This window comes from Ambystoma mexicanum, chromosome 3q (assembly GCF_040938575.1).
Source record: "Ambystoma mexicanum isolate Mex_15411 chromosome 3q, UKY_AmexF1_1, whole genome shotgun sequence".
In the NCBI taxonomy this organism is placed as follows: domain Eukaryota; kingdom Metazoa; phylum Chordata; class Amphibia; order Caudata; family Ambystomatidae; genus Ambystoma; species Ambystoma mexicanum.
Window position 1 is genome coordinate 458,650,167 of NC_090926.1, and position 24,025 is coordinate 458,674,191.

Consider the following 24,025-nt stretch of genomic DNA (forward strand, 5'->3'; position numbering starts at 1 on the left):
TAGCATTAATGTTTTTAATGGCCCTATACTGCTGGAAAATTCAAATTTTTAGAGGTACTGCAGTGGAACCTTTATACTTCATATTGCATGGACAATCTATGTAGTAAACCACATATTTAGTGATACATGTGATAACTTGGTCAATTTGCCATACATTGTGCTCACCGTATTGTACAAACTCACCAGCTAGGGCTAAGTTACAAGTCGGTAGTGGTGGTGAGTGTTGTAAAACGGAGTCTATGTAGGCGAGATGCGCTCAGGCGTGGTAGCGTGAGACCCGGTATCAGGTTGCTGGAGCTGGTGTTGGTAGTGAGTGTTATAAATCGTAGTCTAAGTAGACAAGAAGTGCCCAGGCATGGTACCTTGTGGCCTGGGATAGGGCTACTGGAAGAGGGTGAATGGTGATGTGTGGATAGTGCATTGAGGCAGCTTCGGGTGTCAATGCCCAGTGGGGAGGTACAATTGTGAGGTTAAGGAGGGTGAAATGCATAGGGAGAGTGGAGGGAGTCACTATAGTAGGTGGGGCATGTAATGCCTGAAGAATGGTCTAAGCAGTAGGGGTGGCAAGTCACCATTAGTTGTGCCACGGCTTGTGTCTGGGATCGGGCTAACCAAGAGTCCTTGGCGCCCAGGTGTGGGAGACTGGAGGATCTGGGTGGCTGCTGGAGGGTGCAGGTGGACAATGCGCATTGGTGCCAAGTGAGTAGAATGCATGCAGGAATGGGATAGGAAGTGGAAGTGGGCCATCAGTGGATACATGGGGAGTAACACAAGGTAAGGCAATATTACAGAGCGTCGCCGCTCCAAGACCAGCATTTTGATCAAATATGGTATATGAGGTGGGGGATGGACATCAGAAGAATCATGGGGCAAAACACATGGTAACGCAACATTGCAGTGTGCCGCAGCAGCAAGACAGGCATTTTTACACAAGGATGGTAATGGTGGTGGGCAGAGCCCTTCCGCAGGAACAAGGGCCACAACACATGGTGAATCAACATTGCAGCACACAACCGAGCCAAAATATGCCTTTTTAGTCACAGTTGGTGTTGACGTCATGTAGGGTCCATCAGAGGAGGAGAGAGTCATGGCCCCAGATAAGAAAGTGATCACAACTGTGAAACCATCAAAATCAGTTCCGTCTACAGCACAATCCAAAACTGGATGGCTTCTCACAATATATGCCTAAATGACGAAAAAACAGAGCTTCTCATCATTGGCTCCCCACACTGACTTAGACAACCGGATGCTACCTTCTCCTCCTGCTGTACTGAGGGTACATCTATACCGGTACTAAAACAAATAATAACACTGGTGGCTCAAATGCTCTGACTACATCTCAGCTACTAGATGGGAATCCTAATGGCTCCCCATCAAAGCCCAAGTAGAATTCAAAACCCTAGCCATCGCACACCATTGCATCCACAAAGAAGCCCCCCCCTTTACCTTAACAACACATTACGCACATTTTCCCAATTTGTGCACTCAGATCCAATATCAGCATCTCACTGCTGAGTCCCCATTTCAAGAACAAAAGAGTAGGCGGTGCTAGTTTCTGTGTTTTGGCGCCTGCACTCTGGAACACACTACCCACTCACATCAGAAACAAAAAAATGTTCTCCACGTTCAAAAAACTAGTCAAGACCTGGTTGTTTGACAAATATGAATAACTAGCGGTACCACCCGGCATTGCCCGGTTCTGTAGCTGATATGCACGTGGGGGTCTGCTATAGCCTTGTGTGTATTTTGTGTCATAACTTCCAATTATAAAAAAATCGCTAAATTGGCAATCTCCTGAAATCACCTATGCTGATAGCACAGGGCTGGGCCCAGATCCACCCCTGTGCAGAGCGAATGGGTGGGTTTGGTCAAATTCCACTATGGCCAGTACACCCCAGACGGGTATGCCGACCTAAGGTCAAAATTGCAGCTCACCAACTGGAGTGGGGCTAGAGCCAACAATTGCAAAATCGGCAAACTCCAAAATCAACTATACTTATAGCACAGGGCCGGACCCCACCCTGTGCAGGGTGAATGGGTGGGGTTGGTCAGATTTCACTATCCCCAGTACACACCAGACTGGTATGCCGACCTCAGGCCAAAATTGCAGCTCACCAACTGATGTTGCAGCGAACAAAATACAACGTAACTGAGAAATATATTCTACCAGCTCAGCAACCATGCCACCCATACACACAGCAGCTCTAATCATACCCAGCATACGCACTCACCCCCACTGCGTACACATTCCAACATGCACTGAAACAAAAAAAAGGCATTATGACTACACACAAAATACACACTCATCCAAATATTTTTATCACACACAACATACACACTCACCCCATTATCATAACCACTCACAACATATACACTGACCCACATAACAGACACATTGACCCCATAACATACACCCTGTGGACGTGGCCTATGATTAGCCATTTCACTGTCCCCAGCTAACAAAACTACCTACGATGCTTATCAGTCATCAGTGAATGTCTTGAAAACAAGCAGTCCACCTTTCTCAAACTAACCTTTATCTGACCTTACCCCTAGCTTAACAACTAAAGACCAGGAGAATGTCTCTCTTCTCATGGGCTTTGGTTTCCCACCAAATTGTATTCAAAATCTGATTTTTAAATAGTCTTTGGTGACTTTTTGTACCAGTTTATATAATTCCTTCAATACTTAATTGGGCTTTTCTTTCGTCTCTTGGTTTCCTCTACAAAGAGTTGTTACTTTCTGTTCACAGGGAACAACTATCCAATAGTTATGCCTTTCTTCTTTATTATTTATTTTCTTTGTACACACTTCACAGTCTTTGGTTTCTCTCTGATCTTCTTCTTCTTCTTCTTAATTATCGGAAGCGTGGGCGGACCCACGCAGGCGCTTCCCCATCCTATAGGATGATGTGCACCGCACCCACTAATTATTATTTGGCTCCATTTAAGCTCACAACTCCTCCCACCTCCCCGTCTGTCTCACAAAATCCAACATCACACTACTCCTCCTCCTGCCTCTCTCCCCATCACCTCCCAGTATAAACCACTCCCAACGCATTCAACCGAACCCTCATCAATTCTCTCTCCGTAACATGTCTTTCACACCTAATCAAAAAATGTCCCACCGTTTCAGGTACCCCACACACCGCACAGTCCCTTGATTCACGCTTCCCTATTCAAAATAGACAGTCGTTCAGCCCCACATCACCTATCCTCAACCGATTCAGCATCACCTCCTCCCCCCTCCTCCATTCTAAACTCCCTGCATCCACCTTCACCGACACTTTCCCACGAACACTGAACATCCACCTGCTCTTCACCCCATTCACCCACCTCTCCTGCCATTCATCCAGGACCCGTCTCATCATCACAGCCTTCACCTCATCCATACTCAAAGGCAACCTCACATCAATCGCTCCTCTCCTCATACCCTCACCCGCCGCCAGATCCACCAACTCATTTCCCAAAATGCCACTGTGGCTGGCAACCCACACCAACTCTAAATCCATACCCCCACGCACACACCGATCAATCTTCATCCTAATGTCCAAAATCACATCCTTCCTATCACCATCCCCTGCCACAATCGCCTGTAACCCACTCAATGAATCTGAGAACACCACCACTTTCTCATACCTCAACTCATACACCCTGTCAATCACCAATGCAATCGCCACCAACTCAGCCGTACAAATAGACACATCATTCGTCAGTCGTCCTATTTTATACTCCCCAATGTTTTCTATATAATACGCCATTCCCACTCTCCCAGACATAGGATCCTTTGAACCATCCGTAAACACCTTGTATCCTTCCTTTCCTGCCACAAACTCCTGACCCAAAGCTTTGATCTCTCCCCGCATACCTCTCTTCTTCGATACCACATTTGCCAACTCCAAACACACCTTTGGAGATCTCATCATCCACCTCGGCCTTCTCTCCAAATCCGTATCTGTCACAATCATCAAATCACCTACACCCCACTGCACTCCCTTCTCCCACATGTGAAACCCAAAAGTGCCCCCCTTCCTCCTCCACCGATCCCTGTAATAGTCAAACCTCCAGTTATACTTCAAACATTCACGCACCGGATGAGCCACACTCTTCGCACTACACTTCACCCACCATCTCATATTTAACGCATCCCTCCTCAACCCCAATGGCATCTCTCCCACAAGCACCTGAACCGAATTCACTGGAGAGGACCTCATCACACCCGAACACACTCTCAATGCCCTCGCCTGTACTCTATCTAACCGCAACTTCTGACTTGACGTATAACCCACTGACACCTGACACCCAAAATCCATCACACTCAAAATCAACCCCTTATACAACATTCGTAAACACTTCTGTTGCGCACCCCATTCTTTGCCAGTCACCGCCCTCAACAAATTCAGCCTGCATTTACACTTATCCACCACACCATCCACTTGCACATTCCAATTCAACTTTCTATCCAAAATCACCCCCAAGTACCGAAACTCTTCCACGCTCTTCACCCTCACACCTTTCAAAACCAAATTCAACTCCTGCTGCACTCTTTTCCTTGAGAACACCATACTCACACTCTTATCCACAGACACCGAGAAACCCCATTTCCCACACCACTCCTCCATGCGTACAATCGCAGCTTGAAACCGTCTCTGTACCAACAACAAACACCGCCCTCTTACCCAGACCACACCATCATCTGTGAAGAAATCCACCTGACACCCAATTCCTGCCAAAGCTCGAATCAACCCATCCACCATCGCATTAAACAACATCGCACTAATCACACTCCCCTGTGGTGTCCCATTCTCCATCTTCCAAACTTCAGACAGCACCCCCCTCACTCTCACCTGAAATGTCCTATCTGCCAAAAATGCCTTGATCCACCGAAACATTCTTCCCTTCACACCCATCTCCAACAGTCTCACTAACAACCCTCCCTTCCACACAATATCATACGCCTTCTCCAAATCCAAAAAGAACGCTCCCACCAACTCTCCATCACGTAATGCCTCCTCCACCCCAGTCACTAATCTCTCTAATGGGTCAGCCACCGACCGATTCCTCCTGAACCCACTCTGAAAGTCACTCAAACATCCATTCGACTCCAAATAAAACCCCAATCGCTCAACCACCATCCGTTCCATAATCTTACACAACACAACAGTCAACGCGATCGGTCTATATGACTTACAATCTGTAGAAACCTTGCCACCCTTCAAAATCGCCACTACAATCGCTCTTTTCCACATCTTCGGCAAAACTCAATTCTTCCAGATCTCATTGAACAACGCTAATACCTCCAACTTACATTCCTCAGGCAACTTCTCCAAAAATACATACATAATTCCATCCACCCCAGGGCTAGACCACTTCCCCTTTCGAATCGCTCCTTTCAACTCTACCATCGAAAATGAAACCTCATATTGCTCCTCCCAAGGCCCAACATTCACCACCACCTCTCGCGTTTCCTCCTCTACCGCACCCATTCGTATCCTCACCTCTTCTGGGAAGTTCCTTGAACTGTGAACCCCCGCAAAGTATTCCCCCAACAAATTCGCCTTATCCCCATCCTCACTAATCACCTCTTCTCCTTTCAACAACACAGACATACCACCCTGCGACCTCATTAATCCGGACATCCGCTTGAACTGTTTCCAAACCTCACTCACACCAGAATCACTCCCCAGAGACCCACAATAGTCTCTCCAATATCCTCTCTTTCTTTCCCTAATCACCCTCTGCACCACCGCCTTAGCCTTCTTATATGCCATCAAATCCACCAACATTCCCGTTCTCACCGCTCTTGCTCTAGCCTTCTTTCGTGCCGCCACTGCTCTTGAGCATTCCACTGACCACCAAGGAACCTCGATCTTCCCACCCTTCCCCTTCTCAACCTCCGGAATTGCTGCCACAGACGCTGCTTTCATTCCCTGCACCAGATGCTCATTCCATTCATCCAATCCCCCCTCTCTTCCCCTTGGACCAATCAAATCCCGAAACACTCCTTTGTACACCTCCCAATCAGCCTTCTTAAAATTCAACCGACTCCCAGTCATACGTGACCTGATCCCTACCTCACCCCTCACAGTTACCAAAATAGCAGAATGATCACTCCCCATGTCTCCATCCTCACGCACCTTCCAATCACATTCTCCTGCAATTGCAGCAGTCACCCAGGTCAGATCCAAGCACGACAGCTTCCCAGTCCTCACATCCAACCTTGTACCCGACCCATCATTCAGCAATACCAGACTCAATTCATCCGCCATATCTTCCAACAATTCTCCATTCATATCTGTCCTATCACTACCCCACTAACCCTATCTCTGATCGTTGTCCTTGGTACTATATTGTATTCTAACCTTATTCTCAAGTTTCACTTTTATGACTTTGCTTTCTTCTTTGATTGGGCTTTCTTTGCCTTGTTGGATACACGTTTGATCACTCCCATAACAGTTTTCATGCAATTCTCTTTGTAACACTGTTATAATAATATCCTGTTAGTATATCTTTCTCTTGAGTGGGACAAGTATGATCATTACAATAATGATTTTCATTCACTCTTCTTTGGGACAATTGTGATGAATCCCTGGGTCTCGTCACTCCATGGGAGGGGGACCCTTTCCATGGAGCCATGGAGATGAGGCTGCTACCCGATAGTCCCCCTGGGGTTGGTACTCAGCGGGAGGATACCACGAGAAGGGACCCCTTCTGTGGGAGAAGAGAAGACTATCAAGGGAGAATGCAGTATGACAACCACCATTCTGCCCTACATTATTCACCCTATAACATGGATAGGGCTTCAGCACCCCCAGCCTCTACTTCTACTTTTTCTTCTGATAAATGCTTCATGCATAGTAGCCCTATCTATCAGATAGACAATACTGTGATGAGGAAGAATGAGGAAAGGTTGGAAATAGATGGTTCCACAAGTACTGACACATAGAAGAGCAGGACAATGAAGAGCCCTACACGGAACCAAAACAAACATACTAGCGATGCGAGTTTCGGGAGCTGACTTACTATAAACACTGACGAAGGACTTTCCTCACAGTCTGTCCTGCCCCAGAGGAGCATCGAGGAGGGAAGCAAAACCACATAGAGACGATGCACTGCAGATCTGGATGCCTGGTGAAGAAAGTTGGCATCTGAAAAGGCAGAGGAGAGACAATACTCACCTGAAGGCTGGGAAACCCGACGTCTGGTGACAGGAAGGAAGCCAACTGGGTGGTCCAGGTGGGACCTGATTTGTTGGCAGATACCAGTTTACAGAGCTGCCAAAAGCAGAGAGTAGACCGTGAGAGCTAAGGGGAAGCCAGAGAAGTTTGCCAGTGTTGCAGAGGACCGGAACCCTCGCGGACCAAGTTAGAAGGTATGGAAAGGGGGACCAGACAGGTGGTTGGAACCCCAAGGGGCTGTGGTTGGGAGGAAGTGCAGAATGTTTTTCCACGTCCCAGTGGGGTTATAGACATAGACATAGACTGGGTGAGAGAGCACCCCCAAAGAAACCAGGAGAGATAAGAGTCTGGGACCCGTATGTTGAGGGAAGTAGCAAATTGTATATGCAAGACAATGCCTGGCAGGATAGTGAACCAGGCCTCAAAAGAGACATTACAAACCTGAGAAGGAGGTCTGGGATCAACATAATAGAGGCTTTGATAGAGAGGAAGTGCAGAACCATCTTCCTCATCCCAGTGAAACCGAGCAGAGAAACACAATAGATACCTATTTGGTGAGAGAGCACCCCAAAGAAGCCAGAACAAAGATAAGGGTCTGGGACTCGAATGTTCAAAGCTCTAGAGCCTGGCAGGATAGTGAACCGGGCCTGATTAAGAGACATTATACACCTGAAAAGGGGTCTGGGACCCAAATATTGAGACAACTGTAGCCTGGCAGGATAGTGAAACGGCCCTGATTAAGAGACATTATAAACCTAAGAAGGGGGTCTGGTACCCGAATGTTGAGAGGACTGGAGAATTGTAAATGTGAGACAGTGCCTGACAGGATAGTGAACCAATCTTGAGTAAGACACATTATAAACCTGAGAAGGGGGTCTGAAAACCACATAACGTGAAGAGAAGACCAAGGGGGGAGAGAGATATCCTTTGGCAAAAATCAGAAGAAGACCAATGGAAAAGAGAAATATTCTTTAGTGAAAGTCAAGAGAAGACCAGGGGAAGAGAGAAATATCCTTTGGCAAAAGTCAAGAGAAGATCAGAGGAGAAAAGATATATCATCTGGAAGAAAATACAGACATCATTGAGATTATTGAAAGAAAGTCTAAGGAATGCTTGGGGAAGGGAGACACTTTCCCCACCTTTGTTGAACTGTATTCACACCCTCTCCCCAACCACGGAAGCTGAATGGCATACAAATCTCCCACCTTGGTTGGCACAGGTCCCTGATTTCGGAATAACAGGTCTACACAAGGCAGCCAATGGAGGAGGAGGGTTAGGGAGAGGTTGTGGATAGGTGGGACAATTAGGAACTCTGGGAAGAGGTTTAGGGTAGCATAATTGGACAGGTAGAGGGACATTGGGTAAACATTTGTCATGCGCATTGCTCACTTCCAGGTTGCCAACTCTAGAATCACTCCCTGTAATCTGTCCTGAAATTCACACACTACTACTCCTGCCTATGCCTCTCGCCTCACTTCCGGCAAATCCCTTCTAGCTTAATCACATACACAACAGAACATGAGCAAATTAACGTAGACAAAAAAGCACATAAATTAAAAACAGCACCAAGCATAAAATGGAGCACAAGTTCTGAATGCTGGACACATGAACCTAAACAATGAGCAAACAATGACCACTTACAGTGAGCACCCCTTACTGCACTCTATTGTCTCCCAAACCTGTAACTGCGCTCTGTTGCTCTCACAGAGCCATGATTAGCTTATGAAACCCACTATGGCATGACACAGCACTCAATGCCCTGAAAGCGAGTGTCCAGTGCTATGTTCCTTTTCGAAGCAGTATTACACCAACATGCACCTTTAAACTACAGCATACTCTGTGACCTGGAATGAGTGTTCTGGACAGTGCAAACGCTTAGCAGTACTTAGCGAGCCCCTTAGAGAAAGTGAACTATCCTCTGTTCCTTCTCAATACAGTTTCACCCCAGCATGCACTTGTAAACTTCACAGCATGCTCTGTGACATGGAACGAGTGTTCAATGGTACACAAACCTGACAGTACTTAGCTCAAGCATGGGGAATCTCATGAGGCTTCCCCCAACGTGCAGCCAACTGCAGTGTTCCCCTGAGGTGGAGGCCTCCATGCAAAGTCCAATGCCGCCCAACTTGCCAGCTATAATCTGCGTGTTCTCCACTCTGAACCCACTCATGCCGTACAAAGGAAACAATAACCAGCACCTGGCACGGGCAGGGGAGGAGTTCTTGAAAGCCCGGCAGCACGTGCATGAGGTACGTTGCCGCTGGGCCTCATTGGCAATGTAGTTTTCGGGAGCCCCGGGACCCCAAAACCCTTACACCTGAGAAGGCCTGAGGAAGGGCGACTCTCCATCTGTGTGGAATGATACAGAAAAGCGTAGGGGTGGCCAGGGGAAGGAGGACATTCCCCCATCAGTCACAACCTGCCTAAAATCAACGAGAAGGAGGTAGCCACCCTTCTGGAATCAGGGTGTAACCTACTCTATAGTTTTCTTTTGAAGTGTAAGAGATGGACATAGGTTTGGAACACAGGAAAGTGGGCCATTTGGTTTTGACAGATGTTCTGACATCATCCTTAGTTTTGATTGAGGTAGGGAAACCCCTCTTAGTTATATGGGCAGATATGGTTCTTCCTTATTTTTCTGTTAAATTAGAGTTTATGCCAACAAGCATGCCACATGTGTGTCTCGCGTCTACTCCTGCACCTTTAGACAATGTTATAATATCTTTCTCTTGACTGGGATGAGTATGAGAATTCCGATAATGATTCTCCGCCCCCCTTACCCGATGTTCTTAGGGATAACATCACTGGGTTTCCTAGTCATTCGGGGTCGGTTCTCTCTCGCTCCAGCTTGGTCTCTTGTGTCCCTTCCTCATCTTTTCCTCTGTATCTTATTGAGAGGTGGCAGTTTGGTGTTTCATATACCAGCTTGTTCCGCAGATAGTGAGTAGTTTTGGTGCTCTTGATAGGGCCCTCGGTGCACCATGATCCTTCCGTGGTCCATGCCACAACTTTCTGTCTCTATCTCTCTCTATAGTCTAGGACACCACACGTCCGGCTCCATTTCTCTATGTTGCCCCGCTAAATGTTGTAGCACGCCTCTCTCTGCTTCTCGAACTCTCACAGCTCCAGGATGCTACACATCCAGTCTCTCCCTCATGCCAGCATTCCAGCCTTTTTGTAATTCACAGGTTCTTCCCTCGCATCTCCAGGCCCCTCCCCTTTCAATACTTATGTAGCAATTTCTTTTTTTGGCACACCTCCATGTCCCTCTTTCTGTCTCCAGTGGTTTATGTCCTCTTCTGTACGTCATCTTCTTCATTCCATTTGAATGGGAATTTATATTTAAAGGAAGATTTACAATTTCCTGTTTACAACAAAACATATTGTTTTTTTGAGAATGTTATTTTAGAATGTCTTGCAGTGAGTTCCTCACAGGAAAGCGTGTCCTTGTCCACAAAGGGGGGTATTGCAGAGCAGGCTCTCCTCCCTAGCCTCATGGGGTGGTCCCCCTTGAGGAGAAGGGATACATTTCCACAATTCATCACAGCACTCAACCTATTATCATAACCACACACAACACCACACACAACATACACCCTGAACTACGTAACAGACAGATTGACCCCTTGAAATACACAACCACCATATTATCATGAGACATACTCACCCCAGAGCATACACACTCATCTCATTATCATAACTACAGACAACATACACACTGACCCACAACGCAGGCACCGTGACCCCATTACATACACTCTCGCCTTATTATCATAATATTATCATAAAACACACTCTCCCCATAAGGTACACACTCACCCTATTATCATGACCATATACAATATACACTCTCCCCCTTTGTCTTAACAACACAAAACATACCCAGGCAACCGACTCAATCCCCACAGTGCACACATTCTAACATCGTGAGGAACCTGAGGGCATCCTCCCATCTCCTCCCCTTGGGTCTTCCTCTCAGGTGCCCAGGAAGGGCCATCACCTTTGGATCCTGACCCTGAGGGTGGATATGCGAGGGAGGATCACCTGGGTGGAGGGACTTTGGAAAGTGGGGAGAGGATGTTGTTAGGTGAGACATGGCATGCCCCTTTCCATTGACAAAATACACCCACCCCCCCTGCCGTTGTAGGTTATTATCAGTCTTTCTCAATTTCACACGCACAAACTGCCCCACATTCATATTCCTTTAAGACTGGGACGAAGAAGAGGTAACTGAGAGTTATACACACTTCCATTCATGCACACCGTTTTGGTACTGAGATGAGTAAGAGGACTATGCAGCACTACTACAATGGTCAGGCATGTCGCACTAGTAATGTTAACTATGGTCAGGCAAAGGACTTGCACCTGCAGCCAAATCAGAGGCTACAGTTACATAAAAGGAGAGACAGGCAATAGCATAGGAGAAATTCCATCGAGAACATGTGAATATAACAAAGTACAAGGGTTATCGGTTGTGTGACCTGTAATGTATTGAAGTGGGAGAATGGGAGAAAAAGCTCCCCCCAATCTCCTTGCGACCATGGCCTAGAGGATCGCGGCCCAGACACCCGCCACGAGATGAATTAGTCTATCTACCAGACGACCAAATACCCTGGTTCAAGAACATAAGGATATGCCCACCAGCCTGCCCTACTCAAGCCGACACCTGTGGCATGTATGAACTCGACTAAGACCTCAACAACAAGCACCCACATCGTTAGAGATGCCATGACGACCTAGCCAACTGCCAAGAGCACACGTGCCACCATGCACATGGTCACTCACGCACCAACCCACACGAAGAATATATTCAGTGCTATGACGTAGGTGACGGATACACCAACTGACGCGCATCTTTATTATTTTTCACATAGGTTTTTCCGTAATGCAGAAACGCAAGACGCATAAAGCACTCGCGTATACGTTTGCTGACGTTTCTCCCACCCCTCGCATCGTGATGAGAATATTACGAAGACATAATACTGCTTATGAAGCCATGTCACACCGCAACACAGGTGCCGTGCATTACACAACCCCACCCATGAACCAGGCACAAGTAGGCCGCAAGCAAGAACCACCATGAACACTGAATGAGCGGGAGTACAAGTGCTGATCACGCAGAACGAGCCCAGCAAGAGCTCACAGCCAAGGGGGCGATATTGCAACCCGTATGCTACCAGCCAGCGCCAAGGTCACACCTGTAAGCAAAGCCAAGCACACAGAAGCAAAATACAACTTTAAATGTGCAGAATTCTGCCCCAGCCACGGTCTCTCCACACGTGACCAAGCCAACCTGACAGGGTGCCAGACCCACGAGGGAGAAGTCGCCTGGGTCCCACGTCTGGGACACAGGTTGCAACAATGAAATGACCCATTGGACACCTACAGCGATGGGAATGGTCTGCTCTCAAGTCTATGAGCAAATCCGCACATTGTCTGCACAAACACATAGTTACACATTGTTGCTAGTGACAGGTACACCGCGAGCTGGGAACAACGATGGTCCCAGACTGGGGGGCTCGTGGGTGGACCAATCAGAACATGGGGGCACTCATCACTGACGCCACTAACATTAGCCAATCATCAGGGGTCTTCGTGTAACAATTTTCAACTATCTAATAGAAGGGACAACCCAAGTATACCACCTGACTCATCCTCAACCACTAGTATTGCTCTCTATATGTATGCTATACTAACCCTACCACTTGAGGAACCAATCCGGAGTGGCAATAGGTTTTTTCCTAACTTTCCCAGGTGACGCAAGTAGCACGTCATACTGAGGCAAAAAGGGCCTGCGAGCCCCACGAATTTCGAGAGTCTGGACGGACGCGTACGATCCTAGACCCATCCCTGCCGTTGTTTTAATAAACAGCAGAACCGCCTTGCTTCTTGTGTGTGTCTCATACTCATTTTTGGGGAACACGGGAGGAGTTGGAGCCTCCCAGCCCGAGGTCTGTGGACAGCCCAGCCGACCCTGGGATAATCACCCCGACAAGTTGGAGGCACTGCTGAGATCTGTTTACGATCTACCTTTTTATTTTTCCAAGGCCTCTCGTTGTGAGGAGGCCCGGCGGCGCAGCCCCCTCTGCTGCTGCCCCCTTTTTGAGGACTACAGGACCATCGTGGAACTGCGAGAAGACCGGACAGCGCAATCCGGATATTGGCCCTCGGGAGCCGGTTGAGAAGTATCCCGCCCGCGGTTGGTGAGTGTCCAGACCTGGTCCAGACGAGGGGAGGTAGCAAGCCGCATGGAGGGGTGCACGCAGTCGAGCGGCCCCGCATCAAGAGAACTTGGTGAGTATGTCACACCCAACAAGCAATGTGAGATTGTGAGGGAGGGGGGAGGAGTAAAATAAGGGTGGTGGGAGGTGTTACTAAGGTGTGCGGCGAAGATTTGATCAATTAGTGTTAACGGTGAATTGAATGGTAGCAGGACAGGCGCGAGAGCCGTCTGCTACCACGTCACGGAAAATGGTGGGTGGAGCAAGAAAATATCACGTGCGGTTGCTCGTAGACACTGATTGGCCTAGGTCGTGGCCACCTGTAAGGGGGGTGTGTGTGTGGCTTCCTACGAATAGGCGGTTATTGATCAATGAGTAGATGAGGATCCCTATTGATCGAGCAGTGAAACTCGATAGATAGATGACGTTTTCCTGTAGGTGGTAGCTAACTGGTTGCCTAGTACGGAAGATAATTGGCTGGTTAAGCCCTCCCGTTGAGGGGCGTATCACACACGAGGCGACGCAGCATGCGCAGTCCGATTATATTGTTGGTTACCTTGTTCCAGGCGTAACAAGAGGACAGCTGTGGGGTTAACGGGGACAAACAGCAAAAACTAATGGCAAGCTTTCTGAAGTGTAAAAGATCTTACCGGTAGTTTTGGAAGAGGTCGGTAACGTCACCCGCAGGGCTTTCATAGGTTATCTTGACCACACAGAATTGGTGAGAGGTGGTGGGGAAGTGAATAGAGGACAGGGGGTGCGCACGGAGGTTGTCGGCCACCCCAAATAGGGGACAGGTGGAGAGGGGGAAGTGACCGTGCACGGAGAACGCTGGCCATGCCGAGTGAGGTAGGAGGAGGAGGGGAGGAGAAAAGTGGGACGGCTGTAAAAGCACGTCACACAGGGCACGCAGCCGCAGGGGGCTTCGTGCGCCGTGGCCGCAGGGGGCCGTAACGGTATTAAGGAAGAAAAACAAATACAGGATTTTTGCAATTGTTATATTTGACTGTTTTCCCTTTTAACGAATGGGCGCAAGTCCCCAAACTACGGGGCCAGGTAACATATCTGCAATTGTCATATTTGACTGGCTTTCTTTTAGAGGACGGTCGCAAGTCCCCAAACTACGGGGCCAGGTAACGACAACTATACTGAAGGGAGCTAACAACACAGTGTAACCATGTCATACGGGTCAGGATCGGGAGGGTGGGGGAATACCCTCACTACCCTGCTGCAGCATATGTGTAAAACACTATCACCCCATAGGGAAAAACTGATCAAATACAGCATAGAATGGCCACAAGGAACAGACAACAAAATGACGACACCCTGGCCGCCTAACGGCAGTTTCGACCCGTACGTCCAACACTTACTACTGACACATATACATAACACATACAAGGGGAAGAAGTTGGCGCATCACGTGGAGGTGTTTAACTTATGGAGGATGTTCCAGGGGTCCCGACCAGGACCAACCGGGATGTTCACTGCGGAGGAAACGAAGGAGGGGAAGAAGATTAAGGAGGAAGAGGTAAATGGGGAAAAGGAGGTTGACAGCGCACAGTGTGCGGGAAGAGACCGAGAGGGGGAGGAAAAGCTTAGCATCGCAAATGAAATAGAAATAAAAAAGGAAAGGACCGACGACATGCCTTTAGCGAAAGTAGTGAAGAAGGAAGAAGGGGGGTTATATCCTGTGATGGAACTACGAGAAGCGGTAAGGCAACAACTAACGGCGGCTAAGGGGTATTCGAACCCCGCGTACAGCCCACCACCATATACAGCTACAGGTAGCTACACAGGGGGGGAGGTGACAAGTATGGTAGGCCCAATTTATACGAAGATGCACGCAAAGGAAGGGAAGAATAATGAAGAACCAATCCCAACCATAGGACACGACGAGTGGGTAGCCCCGCAGGTGCTGTTAAAATTGCGAGGGACACTAACGGGAGAAGAAAAGGAGGTAGTACGGAGAATGAACCAGGACGATGAGGGTAGCAGTGAAATAAGAGGGGAGGAAGATAAAAGGAAAGAAGGGGAGCTGTTACGAGCAGAGGAGGAGATGTTAGAGGAACGATTGGCAGAATTAAGGAATGAGCAAAACGCCCTGATCAAACAGCTTGAGAAAGAGGAACGAGAGAGAAGGAGGGAAAGGAAGGAAAGTAAGGATGAGTTAGAAAAAATGAGGGAATGAACTGAAGAACGGAAGCGGGAAGCTGAAAGGATGAAGGCGATAGCAGAAAGGGTATCTCAAGCAGCACAGCGTGACAAGAAAAGAGAGGAAGAAGAGAAAGAAAAGGAAATGGAAATATGGAAGAAGAAAATACTATCAGAAACCACCAAGAAATACGAGGAAGGTAAAGTGATAGAAAGCATATTAGAAAGGGAGAGAGAGAGATGGGAAAGGAGGAGAGAGGAAGAAAGGATATTAAAGAAGGTGAGTAGTGAGGTGATGGAGGAATTGAAAAAGAAAAGAGAGGAAATAGGTGGTGAAATAGTGGAGAAGAGGGAAGGGGAAAGAAGAGATAGGAAAAGGAAGAGTGGGGTAAGGACATATGTACGCCAGGATGCAGAAATAGCCACAACATCAGCGCAAAGGGGAGCAATTGGTGAAGAAGAAGAGGAAGGAACAGATTTAATAGATTTAAAAACAGTGACGATTAGGGGGGAAAAGACAGATTGGGGGTTGTCGCTCCTGGATGAATTTTGCAGCGAAGAAGAAGGAATGGGGGGAGAAGGAAAAAGCGGCGATAGGGAAAGCTTAGACAAATTGTACATCACCCGCACCAACCGGGAATCACCATGGGCATGCAGAAGGAAGGAAGAACAGGGGGGAAGTGAGGAGAAAGAACGAGAAGTGGCGGGAAGGCAAACATGTGCAGCTACACCCGCATCATCCCGTCCAACATGTCCGCCCACACCCGCTCCTGAACACACCCTCTACGCCGGCAGGCTTAGAGATCTCCCCGGATGTAGGCAGGAAGAACCGACACACACACCCACATTAAATAAAGAAAATAATAAGAGAAGGGGAAGAGATGAAGGGGAAGCTGCAACGAGCGGCGGTAATATGGACATGACAGATGATATAGACAACACCGAAGAAGAGGAGGGGTATGCGGACGCCACACCGCGACAACTGGGGGGACAGATGGGACACAACCTAATGCCGCTATTGCAGAGGGGGGGTTAGACCACAATACGTCCCTTGGAAGCATGCCGATAAGGAAAATATAAAGTGTAGGCTCCCATCACTAAGTGGAGGAGCGGGAAAATGAATATACGAGATGGAAAAGCACACTGCAGGACAGAAACTAGCAGTAGGAGACGTGAAGGGCCTATTAATATCAATATTAGGGGATGTGGCAGATGACATCTGGAAGAGAGCGGGTTTCCCCGGGTCACAATAATGAACACATCACATGACGGGGCGCCATTTGCGAATTGCAGGCATGCATTATGGCAAGCTCTGAGGGTACAATACCCAGACACCTCAGACATAGGAGCAATTACGTCACGCAAGATGCGTGAGAACGAAGATCCTGTTGATTATATCCAGGAGATTCAGGAGAAGTGGCGTATGGAAACTAGAGAGCAATGGGACAAGACACCGGCAATATTTTACCACATACTAATACAAGGGCTCCCAGAGGCAGTACAAAAACAATTGAAGAAAGTAGTGGGGATGGAAGCCAAGGCTTGGCCGGAAATACAATTGACAATAGTACACCATTGTAGGACGTGGCAAGAAAAGATGAAACAAAAGGAAGACGATAGAAAAGCGGAAGAGGCTAAATTAGTGCAGAAAAAACTGACTAAATACACCATTGAAGGTGCACTAATAACTACACCAACAACAATGACACCAAACCCTGCGCAAGTAGTGGCCACACAGGATCCCTCACAACTACAAATACCACCACTACCACAATCACAACGACTTATAACACAACAGCTGCCGCCACCCCCACCATACACGGCTAACATGGGAGGAGGCTACATGGTACCAGGAAATGGATATTATAAAAACATCAGGGGAAGGGGAGGAACTATGAGGGGGAGGGGATAGGGCCAACCTGCACAACAGCAAGGGGGAGGATTCCAGAGCTTCTACCCCACTGGGCAACCAGTGTACCGAGATAATGCAGGAAGTTTCCCATGGCAGACCAGGGAACCACCTGTATGTTGGGTTTGTGGGATGTTAGGACACATGTCACGTACGTGTAGAATGAGACCCTCCCCACCAGCATGGGGGGAACAAGGGCCTATGAGGGAGCAGCAGGGTTACCAACAACCACAGGGGCTACCACAGAGCAGCACACAGCAACAATTAGCAACGCAACAACAGCTGCCAACATATTCACTACCGCAACAACAGGTAGCAATAACACAACAACACCAAGTGCAGCCAGTGCAGCAGCCCACTCAAATACAGGACCATAAGGTAACCTCCACCGATACACAGCTACAACAAACACAATTGGGAAGGGTGACTATCCTGGGACACAACCCTTACACAGGAAGTTGTCAGTCATTATACCCACAATAGGACAGCCCACAGACGTCCTTGGTGTGTCCCATCCTGTCGATAACACCTAATAGTGCGGAGGAACCACGCATTGAGGTAACGATAGGTGACAAAAAATGATCATTCTTTGTTGACACTGGGGCAACTCGGTCTTGCATAAGGGAGGGTAGATTTAAAATGACAGGTGAGGCCATGAACACCCAAGGATTCTCTGGGGCTAGGGGGTTGGTTCCCTTTACTGATAACATCTCCTTATCTATTGGAGATTATGACATGTCTGTCCCGCTCCTGTATTCAAGGGAGTCACCAATGAACATACTTGGGAGGGACATAATGAACAGGCTAAATATGACAATCTCCTTCACGGAGGATGGCATAATTTGCTCCACTCCAGGAATAAACATGCTTACTGCACGACAAATACTGCAAGCGTACTGTGGCCAGACAGTAGCTCGGGCTGAGCCAGTGGATGGCGAACTGTTCCAGTACGGAACAGACATGGCATTCGCCTGGATGCCAGGAATAGAAGGAAAGATCTGGAGGAGGCCAGCAGCATATTTGTTCAGGCCTGAGACACCAGCCAATGAACCAGAAGGGAAGGTGATTTCGGTGAGCATCGAGAGTATTATAGCAACTGCAGATTATATCACAGTAAATGCCCTAGACCGGGAAGGGAGAGCATGGAGGGCAGTGATAGCCCTGGCTGAGGGGTGCAGGCTCACCCAGGAGTCCGATGAAGAGCTCTTTTCAGAAGACAAGGAAGAAGGTGAGATGGTATTTATGATGAGTGTAGATATATGGCTAAGAGTGACATATAAGCAAGTGGCACAGAAAATGGCCATGGCACTTGAAGCACCCGCATCTACCCCAGTTCCCTTCTACGAGGAAGATATGGCAAAAGTTCCAACATCACTGTGGACCACCAGTCCCTATGACATGGGCTGCATAAAGAGTATCGGGGGAGTAAGAATAAAGCTGAAGAAGGGTGCAATACTACCTAGAGTGAAACAATACCCACTATCAAAAGAGGCAGATGAGGGCATATACGAAACCATAACGGCCCTAAGAAATAATGGCATATTGGTACCATCAGAATCACCATGTAACATGGCCGTGTACCCAGTGCGCAAAGCTAAAGGAGGGTCTTGGCGCTTTATCCAGGACCTCAGACCCTTGAATAACATTGTAGAAGCAGAATACCCCATAGCAGCAAACCCAGCCACAATATTATGTGGAATTCCGGCAGAGGCCTCACGGTTTACCGTGATTGACCTCAAAAATGCCTTTTTCTCAATACCCCTGCACCCAGATTCACAAGACTTGACAAGCTTCACATACAGGAACACAAAATGGAAACCCACCAGGTTACCACAAGGGTACTGCGAGTCACCCTCAATTTTCAACAGAGTAATACAGATGGACTTGGGAAACATTGAATTGGAAAGTACGGTGCTGCAATATGTTGACGATATAATAATTTGCAGCACGAGCGAGAAAAGGTGCAGGGAGGACTCATTGAAACTGCTGACAGTGTTGGCTGAAAAGGGTTACAAGGTAGACAAAGAAAAGTTACAGTACTGTCAGGAACAGGTACTATACATTGGTCAACTAATATTCCAACACGGAAGAAAGATTGCACCACAAAGAGCACAAGCTATATCCAACACGCCACTACCACAAACGGTGAGGGAGCTGCAGCAGTTCCTGGGATTATGCAACTACTGTAGAGCATGGGTTTCTGACTACAGCTCATACATAGAACCCCTACTTGAGGCATTGGAGAAGCACACAAAGGGGACAAAACATTGGAATGGACAAGGGAAATGAAGGAGGAATTTGACGAGTTGAAGCACACCATATCTACTGCTCCGGTACTAGCCACCCCAGATTATTGCGACTCAGCAGTAATGAAAGCAGTATTGACTCAGAAAACCAGCATGGGACACAAGCCAATAGCGTTCTACAGTGGTCACTTGGACCCTGTTATGCTAGGACATTTCCCTTGCGAACAGAGTCTTGCCGCGGCTGCATTTGCGGTAGAGAAATCATCATCGATTACAATGGGGTGCCCAACCACACTATTTGTGGCGCATGCGCTATTTGCAATATTGAATAAGCCTAAGTCCACACTAACCACACAGAGGGCGTCAGGTTATGAGATCATCTTGTCTAGACCCGAACTGTCAATTGTCAGATGCAGTACAGTTAACCCAGCCAGATTTATAACAGAAGTTATTGAGGAAGGTGATTATGATCACGATTGTACACAGACTATCGAAACGTACTCATGCACTAGAAAAGTTGAAGAGGATGCACTTAAGGGTGGGGAGATTTTGTACATTGATGGGTCATCAACAATAGACCAAAGTGATGCGATAAGGAGAACTGGGGCAGCAGTTGTAAAAAGACAGAAGATTTGATGTATGTCCCGGTGAAATGCGTGTAGTTACCACAGCATTATTCGGCTCAAGCAGCAGAATTGGTTGCCCTGATCTTGGCGTTGAAGGAAAGCGTTGACAAAAGAGTTACTATATATTCTGATAGCGCATATGTCACGTCAACTGTCCACTCGGGGCTGATAAAATGGCAGAGAAGAGGGTTTAGGAGAGCTGATGGCACCTCAGTGCAACATGCTCTCTTGTTAGCAGAATTAATTGAAGTAATTAATGATCCCCAAGAGATAGCTTTGGTTAAATGCCCGGCACACACTAATGTAGACGACCATATCTCGAAAGGGAATGAAACAGCAGACGCACATGCCAAGCATGCGGCATACTTTGGTGAAATATGGAACCCCCCAGAGTCAGAGAGAGGGAGAGGGAGGGGGATGGCAAAACAGATGATGATGAAATAAGGGTACACCTATCTCCCCGCAACACAGATAATGGAATTACAGGCAGCCGTACCAATGGCAGAAAAGGAACTATGGGTAAAAAGAGGATGTACGATGTCCCCAACTGACGCACTGTGGCGTCAAAATAACACTGGAAAGGTGGTCATGCCATTGGCACTGTTGAACACCACCCTGGCCCAGCTCCATCACCCAGCACATACAGGAAAGGAAGTAATTGCAGCATGAATTAGGGAAGATTGGTTCTGCCCCGAGTTAAATTCTCATGTAACAAATTTCATCAGCAATTGCCTCACATGCCAACAGTTTACGGCTGGTCACATGCTGCAAGTGATAAAAGGTACTATACCCCGGCCAGACGGACCCTTCCTACACATTCATATTGACTACGTTGATATGGTCAATGTATGTCAAGGAAATAGGTATATGATTGTAGTGGTGTGCCCATTCTCCAGGTGGATCGAGGCCAGACCCTGCTCACACGCGGATGCGTTCTGAGCAGCTACATTTTTAGTGAGAGATGTTTTCCCCAGGTGGGGTGTGTGCAAAGTGCTGCGGTCAGATAACGGCCCACACTTTGCTAATGAAATGTTTCAGCACATCACGTCCTTGCTGGGTATTAAGCATAGCTTTGCATGTGCATATCACCCACAGGCCAACAGTATATGTGAACACCTGAATGGCCTATTGAAACAAGAAATAGCAAAAATCCAGCAAACAACCAAGAAGAGCTTGTTGTACTGTCTCCCGCTAGCTCTATTTGAGCTAAGGAATAGGCCAGGGTCTGATCACCACCTCACTCCTCACGAGGTGGTGACAGGACGTCAAATGCGCCTTCCTCTAACGCCTACATCACAGACCATGAAAACATTGCAACTGTTCTTGGTGACGAAATGTATCAATATGTGTCTTCTTTGATTACTAGTGTAGCGTTTGTATCTCAACAGCTCGAGCGCACGCGGGGCGGGTCGAAGAGTTCTCAACAAGGAACTGGAAAAGGAAGGACTATGCAAAATTGCTAAAGGTGACCATGTGCTACTCCGCAACTTCAATAGAAAGTGGAACAGCCCACGCTTTACTGGTCCTCATTTGGTAGAGGAGGTAGCTACCAGAGCGGTGAAATTGCAGGATAAGCGTGCCTGGAATCACCTACACGACGTGAAGATCTACAAACTCCAGACCCGCCCTAGCGTTAACGACAGGGCCATTGGAAGAGCAACGACAGCAACAACATCGGCTACAGAGAAGGAGACGTCGACCACAGCTGATGACAGTAGTGTCACTACACCTGATCACCCCCCAGATTCCCCAGAGGCAACTACTGAAATAGACATTGAACGCTTGCCCATAGCCCATCCCATGGTCACGAGATCACAAAGTAAATTCCCGCCAATTGAGCCCCAACCCCCTCCCCTCTAAGGTCACCCCCTATTGAAGGACATTGTATAACAAACTTGGGTATTGCGCACACAAACATGTAAAACACTTGTATGTTTTCTCTTTTTCTTCTCTCGCACATGCAGGTACCGTGTATAATTGTATTGTTAAGAAAATAAGTAACTAAAAGTGTACTCTGCCCAGGAGTAGATGCTGCCCATGGATGATAACACCCCTGAAGCCCTATCACACCAATTTGTATATCACATAAGAAGGCCAAAGTACCTAAAAAGAAGGAGGGTACGCGTATATTACACCGCATTTGATTTGGCCATAGAACAATCATTTCCCCATCTTCACCAGCACTTACCTGCTCTAGGAGATAGATCACTAAGATTAGCGTGGGAACAGCTCTTCGCCTGGGCACTGAACGATTACTTGATAGGGAGAGCTTAATAACAACGACTAACAATAATAACAAGCATATTGAGGATTTTCAGGCGGGCACCTTTAACGTCGCAAGAATAAGCTGCCGGACTGCATCAAGGTAAGGGCAAAATTCCGGTGAGACTAGCTTTTGTAATAAAAATGATAGGAGTATTGGTCATCACTGGTCTGTTGGCTTCCCCTGTATGGCAGAAAAGTTATGCTATCAATATTATGGCTGCACCCAAAACTAACATGCCCCCTCCCACGGCTGCAACAGGTATGACGTCAGGTGGTACTAGCAACCCTACGCATAAGGGAAGTAGAGTTAAACGCAGCACATATACAGGTAAGAAGGGTATTGATAATTACATAACAGATTCAGCACACATCTCAAACAACATGTGGTACCAGCACATGACCCAAATTGGTAAGTAGACAACAGAAGATAGCTGTTATGTGTGCTCATTGATCCCATACGCCATGAGCGCTTCACGAACATTTGTCGCCACAGAAATACAAGAAAAGACGGCCGATGTATAGTATATCTGGCACTATTTCAAACGAGAGGACGATTTCAAGGAACGGTGGTGAGAATGCAGTGGGAAACAAGAGACACATACCCATACGAAAACATTTTCCTCAAGTCATATTTGAGCTACCATAAGAGCAGTTTACACGCTGAAGCGTTCAGATACATGACGAGTGGCCCTGAAAAGGGAGAAACAAAGAAAATAACACTACAATACCGACCATGTGATTGGTACGCCACTGAAGTTCCTGGTATACAAGGATGTTGGGAAAGGCCACTGATAACAATAACAGGGAAGGTATACATGAACAATGAATGGGAAATAGGAGTGGTCGGTAGCAACATGATAACGAGAGAAAATATTACCACCATACAGGAACACAACGACAGATGTTGGACGACATGGGGCCAATACGTACCCATGATGACATGGATGGAGAAGGATGAAGACCCAATAAGCATACTACCGCTGACCGCGCCCAAGTGATGCTACCAACACAGAGGAGATGTGGAGGTGGGATACAACACCAACTGTGGAAGTGTGTTAGAATTACCAGAGGGGGGTGCTGGAACGGCAGTGATAATGGATCACTATTGGGCCTGCGGAAAAAAGGCATATCACACCCTGCCCCCATTGTGGAATGGTATATGCACACAGGTACACATCAACGTACCATCACTAGTGGTGCCCCAAAAACATGTCAACATGGCCAATTTCCCCAAAATGGATGAAGGGAACAAGAGGAAGAAGAGATCCGTACAATCACAGGAGGGAGACAACAACAACAACAATAATGTCCTAACAAGGATAAAGAGACAAGGAGAACCCCTGACAGGAAACTACCTGTGGGGAAGGTCGGAAACAGCACTCACTTCTATCCCACCAGAACATAGATTATTCAGCAGGGCTGCTATGTTC

At 47.5% G+C, this 24,025-nt stretch overlaps 1 protein-coding gene across 3 annotated transcripts in view; it reads right to left on the minus strand.

Annotated features, from left to right (window-relative positions):
* The window catches only part of LOC138582673 (protocadherin-10-like), a 495,452-nt gene that overhangs the window by 262,188 nt on the left and 209,239 nt on the right, over nucleotides 1-24,025 (minus strand). The gene's annotated exons all lie outside the window — the stretch shown is intronic.